Source organism: Egretta garzetta, unplaced genomic scaffold (genome assembly GCF_000687185.1).
Source record: "Egretta garzetta isolate BGI_Z169 unplaced genomic scaffold, ASM68718v1 scaffold250, whole genome shotgun sequence".
Lineage (NCBI taxonomy): Eukaryota > Metazoa > Chordata > Aves > Pelecaniformes > Ardeidae > Egretta > Egretta garzetta.
This window is the reverse complement of record NW_009258294.1, coordinates 354,971-363,683: the sequence shown is the minus strand read 5'-3', so window position 1 is coordinate 363,683 and position 8,713 is coordinate 354,971. Positions and strand designations below refer to the sequence as shown.

At 39.5% G+C, this 8,713-nt stretch overlaps 1 protein-coding gene across 1 annotated transcript in view; it reads right to left on the bottom strand.

Annotated features, from left to right (window-relative positions):
* The window catches only part of UHRF2 (ubiquitin like with PHD and ring finger domains 2), a 91,983-nt gene that overhangs the window by 82,415 nt on the left and 855 nt on the right, over window positions 1-8,713 (bottom strand).

Here is an 8,713-nt window from a genome sequence, read left to right as displayed (position 1 = left end):
TATTAAATATCTGTAAGTAGAGAAACAGATTACATCTTTCAAATGTATTTTCATAGATCACATTATAGACGCTATCAATTTCAAAATACTTCTAGAGAAGGTTGTTATAAATACTTAACGGTAAGACAACCTGTGCTTACACTGCTACACAGGAGTAGCTGTAGCAATGCAATATTGGAATTGATACCTACCTACCTACTATCACTGTTAGAAGAACTGTCTTGTAACATCAAGCCACAAATGACTTTAAAAGCACGTAGAAGCTGCACTTACATGAACATGAATGATCATGCAGAGTGCAGTATGATACTACATTACTTGGGGAAAAAAAAAAAAAAACTGCTGACAAGTAATTCACCAATTATTATCACATTAACTTGTCTACAAGTCCCAGAAGAAGCACAGCTCATTATGGGGTTTATGGAGTGTACAGAGATCTCCCAAGAAAGCAAATAATCATTCTTGCAACAACACATTACCTATTGTTTTTATCTTACAGTGTGATCCAAGAGGGTAAGTTCCTGGGTCACCTTAATCCAGCCACTCCACTTGACAATCAAGATCCTTAATCACTTATGGAAGTGTGCGTTTGAGCATCTTCTGAGGTTTTCTTTTCCAAGAACCAGAGCAGTGCCTACATCTAGCAATAAAGATGAAAGAAACTATAATGAATGCAGAAGAGTTCTTCAATTAATGTAGTATGATGAAAAATGAAGTGACATCAATCTTTTATTCTGCACAGGTATTACATGCACCCTACAAATTTCTTTAATAGGAAATGCGTAAGGGTAAAGAGCTTAAAGCTCGAGTTCAGTAGAACAAACTCAGTTAAGAGTTGTTTATAGGACTCACCCAGATGGTAAGTTAGTCTGAAGAAATCAAGAACCTGTAACTTCCAGCTGGGTAACTCACTGAAAGCAAGCAACGTGGACTTCCACAGTTTCTAGTATTCTCTGTCTCAATACTGATGTACAAACCTAACTTTTTCTGCCTGCAAAAAGGCTGTTGGAATTGTGAATTCCACTTAGTATTTTTACAGAAGCATTCAAATGCATCTCCAACCAGCATCTGGTAATGAAAAGATTAACTGAAAATTGAAAAATCAGCTTTTAAGTATGTAACAGTGAGTTTTGACTCAACAAGAGCAGCTCACATCATGACAATGGACACTTCTGCCATTCACAAAGTGTGCTCAGTTTGCTTACACTTCAAAGCTGAAAGGAAAACTGAAAAATAATTTTTATCCCACATGGAAAGCTGTGGCCTACACATGGATTATCTAGTATCTGAAGAGAATGCTTCAGGATTCTGGGATCTTTAAATCTGTGTATTAACCACATTCAGAGTAGCAGGCACATGGTCAGGTTTTTACAATAGCTGTGTACTGCAACTGTTTCCCAAGGAAGTACAGTTGTCCCAGTTGCAACAAAGACAAAAGCTAAATAAAAGGGAATTTAGTAGCCAACCACATAAAGAAAGTTACTGGTTTTGTATGAATTGGAATGTTTAATATGTGCTGTCTTAAAGTGTTTGCAACTCCAAAAGATCCACTTCTTCCTCATGCAACTTTAGTTTCAACAGTCCTTGTTGCAGGTCCATCAAAAAATACTTGGTCTGGAGATCATTCTACTAAAACATCCCATCTTCTTGCACATGGGACAGTTCTGCTGCCATCAGTGACATTTTTTGAGTGAGGTGTCAGTAACTGTTGAGTCCAAAAATGCTATTCCTGGCCCTGCACAATTAAACTCCACTTAGACAATCCATTATGGCAAGAGACTAAAAAGGCAAGTAGCCACACCCAAACATCTTTATGCAAAGACTGCACATCCACGAGGTTTAGTGGTTCCTTCTCACAGGTTTACAGAAGACCGTTTCTTGACATGCAGGCTTGACTATACTATCCCCACATTGTAAATGGCGTTTTTGCATATACACTGCAGTCATGAAGACACCCTGTTCACACTGGTTTTACCTTGGCACTCCTGAATGTTTTCTCCTAACTCCCCCTTCCTTATTGCTGCTGGCATTTTTAGCAAAGATGCTAATAGAAACGAAAAGAGCAACACCTATCAGTCTCACACAAAAACTAACTACAATAAAGGTTTTTTCCTAAATGGGAAATAACTTTAATCTTGCTTGGAGAGAAATATCAAAGAAACTCTCGGTCACCCTTATCTGTGCCTTTTGTCCTTCACTCTGTAACAAGCTCCTGAAGGAAAGCAAAGCCCAAATAGAAACAGATTGAGACTTTACAAACATGTTTTTTACTTGCCACTAGAAGCACTTTAATTTACACAGTTTCGTTAAAACCCCTAGTATTGACAATCTGTTCTCCCAGATTCACATTAACTTTTTGTTTCTTAATAGTTTGGACTTCATAGCTTGCTGTTAAAAATAAACAGATGCAAGTGGCAGATCATTCCCTCATTTGAAGGAGGAAAATTTACTCATCAATTAAAAAAAAAGATAAAAATCATTGTTCTGTCTTATTCACTCTTGGAGTACTAAGAGTGATGAAATCACAATGGAACACAAGTAGATGAAACATCTGGACAAGGAAGTTCTCTGACAGATTCTAGATCCATATCCCTTATGAACAGAATACAGGCAGATCACAATGTTTCAAAAAACAGTAACCAAACAAGTTATTAGCATCTGGAGAATAGGGTCCAAATTAGACCCAGTTCTGTCAATTTTTTGCCAGAAGATTCACAATTGAAAGCAGCCTACAAGAATGTTTAAAGACATGACCATTATGCCACCAAAAGTCTCACCAACTAGTCCTTATATCAGATAGTACACTCCCTTTTGACTTCTTAGGCGTATTATACGCCCTGGACTCCAGAAAAAAAGGTAGTTTTAACACTGGTTCGTATAAAATATCTTACTCTCAATAAATCATAATCTAGATAGGTATCGTAGTCTTACAGACACTCCCAGTACTCAGCAGAAAGTGTACAGCAAGAGGAGCTCCCAGAGAAGGAGGAATATGGAAGCTTCCAGTATCTGAGAAAAGCTTTTCTACAATTACAGTGACAATCAATGAGTTTGACTATAGCCTCCACAGAAGAGGAAGTCTGGCATGCTACACAAAGCCACGCAACCTAGGAAGAAATTAGAGAATCTTGTTGATGACCCTGTCCATAATTACATACCAATCTCAGTACAAACACCATGATAAATTTACATTAGTCATCTTCAGTCAACAAGACTAGCTTTCTCAAAGAAGTTGTTCACACTTTTCCTGAAGCTCTGTAACTAAAATGAAGTACAGAAGTCTAGATTTTAAGGCCACATTCTCCAACAAAGTGTTTTTTACACCATTACTACAAAATTATTTGTAGAGTGTATCAAGACATTTTACCTTTTGATCTGGACTAACTATAAGTCAAAATATATTCCAGTGTACAAGATCAGTGCCAACACAAAACCTACTGAGAGTCAAAAGCTGCAAGAAAAGACTTCTTGACTTAATCAGAAGATCAAGGTGAAGGTAGCCATTCTCAGTCTCAGCCAATGACTTCTACAGGGTTCAAGTCTGCACCTCCTCCAAATTAAACTTTTTAATACTAAGTTCAGGTTTTGAAGACTATTTCTTCCTTTATCACTGGGTAAGATAGAGAAAAAAAATCGTTAATTTAGATATGAAATTTTCTTCTTGAATGCAACTCTAAATCCCACTAAAGGAACATTTGCTCATTAACTTCTAGCTGGAAAATGAAGTTAGAGCAGCAAAGTTTCTCTTCTTTTGCACTTCTCAGGAGTCTCTAATTAGGTAAATAGAAGTTCACAGTGTCTTCTGGCTGGTATTCAGGATTACCTGATACTTTCGTAAAACAAAACAAAAAAGTAGTATGTCAAAATATAAAGCTGCATTGAAATCCTTAGAAGCATGGAAAGACTCATCCATCCATTAGATGAGAGCGGTCAAGTACCTCCTGTATGATGGTATGGACTTCTATAGCACAGGCAACTGAAGTTCAGCAACAGTGGTGCCAGGGAGAGCAAATGACTATCTGCAGCTTGTAAGGGTACCTGTAACGAAGAACTGGTTATTATCTGAACCTTCCGTAATCAACAACAAAAGTCTAAATAAATAAATAAATACAATAGCCAAGTAAATCAGGGCAGTTATTTTAACATAACTTAACAGTTAAATTATTACAAATACAGATCAATTTAACAGCTTTTAAGGAAGAGAATCATCTCATAATTTCCATCAATACAAATGATATCAGCATTTGATCACATTTCATCTCTGGAAATCCTCATCATCTAGTTGTCAGTGTAGGTACGCTCTGCATCTAAGGGTTTGTGGTTTGTTTGTTTATTTAACATAAAAGAAACATTCGGTTGCCAAGAGCTTCCAGATTAATTAAAAAAGTACAGGTACTAAACTATCCTAACTAGATTACATGACTAAATATACATGCCACAAAATATAGCCTTAAAGCTGGCTGCAATTTCTTACAGGTTATGTTATGTTTTCCCAGCTTCCTAATACTGAAGTTATAAGTAGAAAAGAGTATAAAGTATTCTGTTTTCACATACACTTCAGTTTTTCCTTCAGTTTGTTTCGGTGCTTTGAATAACAAAGATAATGACACCAAGGAATGGTAAGTTGTATTAGTAGCTTTACAATAAAAATTTAACAAGAAGCTGATTTCAGTAAATAACTTGTGCAATCATATTAAAAAACCCTGCTACTAGAGCTACCAAACCTACTGCCAGCTAGGTTCAAAGTATACTCCATGAATATTTCAGGAATTTTGGAATGCAGTCTGATCATATGTGCCCTGAAGACTCCAGATGACCTTCTCTCATCAAACTACAGAGCTACTTGCTACCAGCTTCATTGAAGAATAGCAATCACACTTTCTACGACTTCTTCAAACTATTTCTCCAAAATATAAAACTTAACTGCTCCAGTTGAAGATTTCTCACACCCAGCTTCTGCCTGAAGCAGATGGGGTTTGGACAGCTTCAGCTGAAAATGTTTACAATTTTCCAAACAAAATAAAGCTGGGAAGATATTGTGTTTTATGAATAGGTTTAGCACGCCCATTCTTCAGGGAAAGACTCCACAAATAATGCTTTTCTATCCTTCTGGAAATTCACCCACACTGTAAATATTTAAGAAGCCCTTAAAACATGCAATTTACAAACCCGAAGCTTGAACTTACACGAGATTCTATCCAGTGCTCACATGCCAGCCCAGGTCAGCAGAAGTTACAGAGATCTTGTATGAGGAAGGCTGTAGGTAAACCAAGGCACATCCTTTTGCCAGATTTGTAACTGTGTGTTTCACTGAAGCTGCTTTATCACAAGGATGGTCTCAGGCAAAACTAAAGCTCCTCCACTCCTCCAACCCCTCTATCATTTCAGTTAAACTCACAGAAACAAAACCCTAAACACTTGGGCATTACAGCATGGGCCTCACAGACTGCACTTGAGAGTCAACTTGCACAGCTAAGAAATGCAATACATACTACCATGCTTTTTCTGTGCATAAAAGCAGAGCTGAATTTCTTCTAATGAAGTAAGCCCGACTAGCATCAACTTTCACTTCAAGTAAATGGCTTCAGTACTCTCACTTCCACCTGCTGACTTCAGTCTCCCATGAAACCAGGTTTGGAGTGTCTTCCTCACCAACACGATTAACAACTTCAAAAGCAATTTCCACCTCTGCCTCTTATATATACTGTGAAGAAGTGTTTGGGCTCCATTGTCCTTCTTCCCCAACTCTGGCAAGCACTATAGAAAAGCCACTTGAGATGACGGTTTCTTTAACAACAGTCATTTATGAGTTTTCACTGAATTCAAATTCCAACAGGGTGGGAGAGGATGATGGAAGAAGTCAACACAAGATTGCATTATTTTTTTATATTCCATAAACAATGCGTATTTCTGAAATACAACAGTGTGCACATTTAGTTCTATGTGAAACATAAGTTGGTGTTAATACCCCTATAGCCTTCTGGACATCCTTAAGTTCTCTAGCAAGTTTTCAAACTTAAAAAACTTAAAGTCTATTTACTTCAACATTTTTACTACTCAATTTTTCCAGCATTGTAACTGAAAGCTAGAAATCCCAGTGTGACTATGGTTTGGTCCTACAGAAAATCTGCTCTGGCAGGTCAAGATGCCAAGAATTTGTCTACTATAATACCTCCTTCACTTTCACAAATAAAACCGAGAACTTCTGTTCTTATCAGGAAGTGAACTGGTTTTCCAATTAGGACAGGCAGAGAGTATGCTCCCAGATAGTCTTGTCTTGCTTTTCCAAATTTTAGAAGAAACTCCACACAATGCATTGTAATTTTTGAGTTTGCTCAAGAGTTAACATGTAACACCACAGATAAAGCATTAGATGAGAATAGTCTATGGTGGAGCAAGGTTAAGGTATGACTTCTTCCAGCACAGGGAAATATTCGTGTCGCTCCGAGATGCTGCCAGCCAATGATCCAACTTCTTCAACTAAAAAAAGCTTAAGACATCACTGCGGGTTTCTGTGTTCAGCAGATTTCTCTGGCTAACTGCAGACTGGGTTATTGTGCCACAGTAAAGAACTATGCATACATGACTATTCCGTTTCGTCAGAAAGTTCTGCCTTGATCTACAGAATGACTTGACTTCTCTGGCTGACAGAAAGTTACTCAGCTCTGACAAAATGTGGATCACCAGAGAGCCCAGGATGTCCTCACAGACCAGACCAAGTCAGAATAACACTGTCATGCTCACTCTTCAGTGCCACATGTGGGTGGTCGGTCTTTCCAGTGGTAACAGTTAAAAACCAGAAACCAGTCTGTTCAACAAAGTAGCACTTTTCCTGGTTTTTACAAGAAAGAAAAGCAGTAATACAAAGTACTGCATTAATCACAACACTGGGTTTTCATCAGTAGTTCTACTGTATTTTAACCCTTAAGAACAGGATTGTGAAGTACTGCTCACTTAAGATCCTGCATTGGTGTCTGAAGATCAGACAACAGCAAATTACAGTATACAACATAAACTCGACATGGACACTCCTGAAGAACTGCAAAGTAGCAGCTCTGGCTCAAAATGTTCGTTGAAGCTGTTCCCTACTGCAAGCTAAGAAAATGAATATGTTGAAATTCAGCCCATAAACGGTGACTCACTTAGGTTTCTGTATCCTTCTAACCTCATACAACTCCCATTTTTAGAAGAAATTCGGTTATTTAGCCAGTCTTCTGGTACCCACCACCTGCAAAGTCCAAGTATTTCTAGAAGTTCCGAGAGTTAAGCAGTACTCAGATGCAAGATGACAGTTATACTAGCAGAGCACACAGATTTAACCATACTGAGCACTAGAACAGGTAAAACAGGAAAAGAGTTTGGACTAGATAGAGGTGGTTTCCTAACACATAAAAGAATCTTCAGTTCTTCCATGTTTTCACCCCAGTATACTTCTTTCCATTCACCTTGCTTTCAATGGAAATGCCCTTTTTTATTCTTTTTCATTTCACCACAGCCCTGAGAGAGCTGAAGTTGTTTACAGTTTCTTCTGCTCACATCTCCCAACACCCAGTTTTACTTGTGCAAGAGCAATCCTTCTGACCTTTTTTCTACTTACTAGCATCATGGGATCAGAAAAGCAATCCATAATCGTCAAGGACACTTCAGAATTAATTATGGTAGTTGCAAGAAAATGGACATAAATGGCAAGTGATGCTATAAAAAAAGAAACCCCTAACTCTTCACTGAGCACAATCCCAACTGCGTCCTGAACCGGATAAACTAAGTACTAAGCTCACAAATGCTGCTCAGGTAGGCAACTTCAGCTATAGTATTTCACTAGTCTGCTTTCTTAAGCAAGACACCTGTTAAGTGAAAAGCTCAAGCTAATTGGTCTGGCCACTGACAGACTACATGGAAAAGCACCACTCATTCCAGGCTCATCTTCCCTGCCTCTCAGGTAAACCTTGCGTCCCACATCAAGCTCTGCGCAGAAGTAAGAGGTGTGCTGGCACAGCACAAAGCTGAACAAGCTACACAACTTCAAGACTTGATGTTCCTTGACTTGGTCCCTTCAGAGCAACGTGAGATTTTCCGTAACAGTCCCAAACGACGCGTGTGCACAAACGTTCACTCTCACCAACCCGCAGAACACAGAAGTCCACCCATCTGCTACTGGGTTGACGATCTAGGCCTAGCAGCCAGCCACTAATGCTTACCTCCTAGAGTCATAGTTAAATTTCTGTTTCTTACATTTTCCCCCCCCCCTTATTTGTAAAGATGCACACTTCCCCTGTTTCGAGGCAGGAATCTCAGTGCCTTGCGTTACTCTGAACACTGCAACGCTCATCTGTTGTAAGAAGGTGCGTCCTAACAGCCGTGCCCCCAGAAACTACCACGCATCCGATACCTGTCTTGTCAGGCAATAGCTGTGCCTCGCTTCATGACTCAAGCATCCAGTACGCCTCACTGTTTACATCATACATCTTGAAAGGTTACACCCTTCGGCAACAAAGATACAGCCCGAGGCCATCTATTCGGATGAAACCGTATCTGGCACCGGAGGGAAGGGGGAAGCCCTGGCTCAGGGAAAGCCTTCAGCCAAGCACCCCCTGTAACGCGGACCAGCTCCGTGCAAAGCGCCGCCCCGACCCCACGCGTGACACGGCGGCCCCCGCGCCGCGGAGCACCGGGGCTCACAAGTTGTGCCCGCGCAAACTGACCCCGCGCCGCC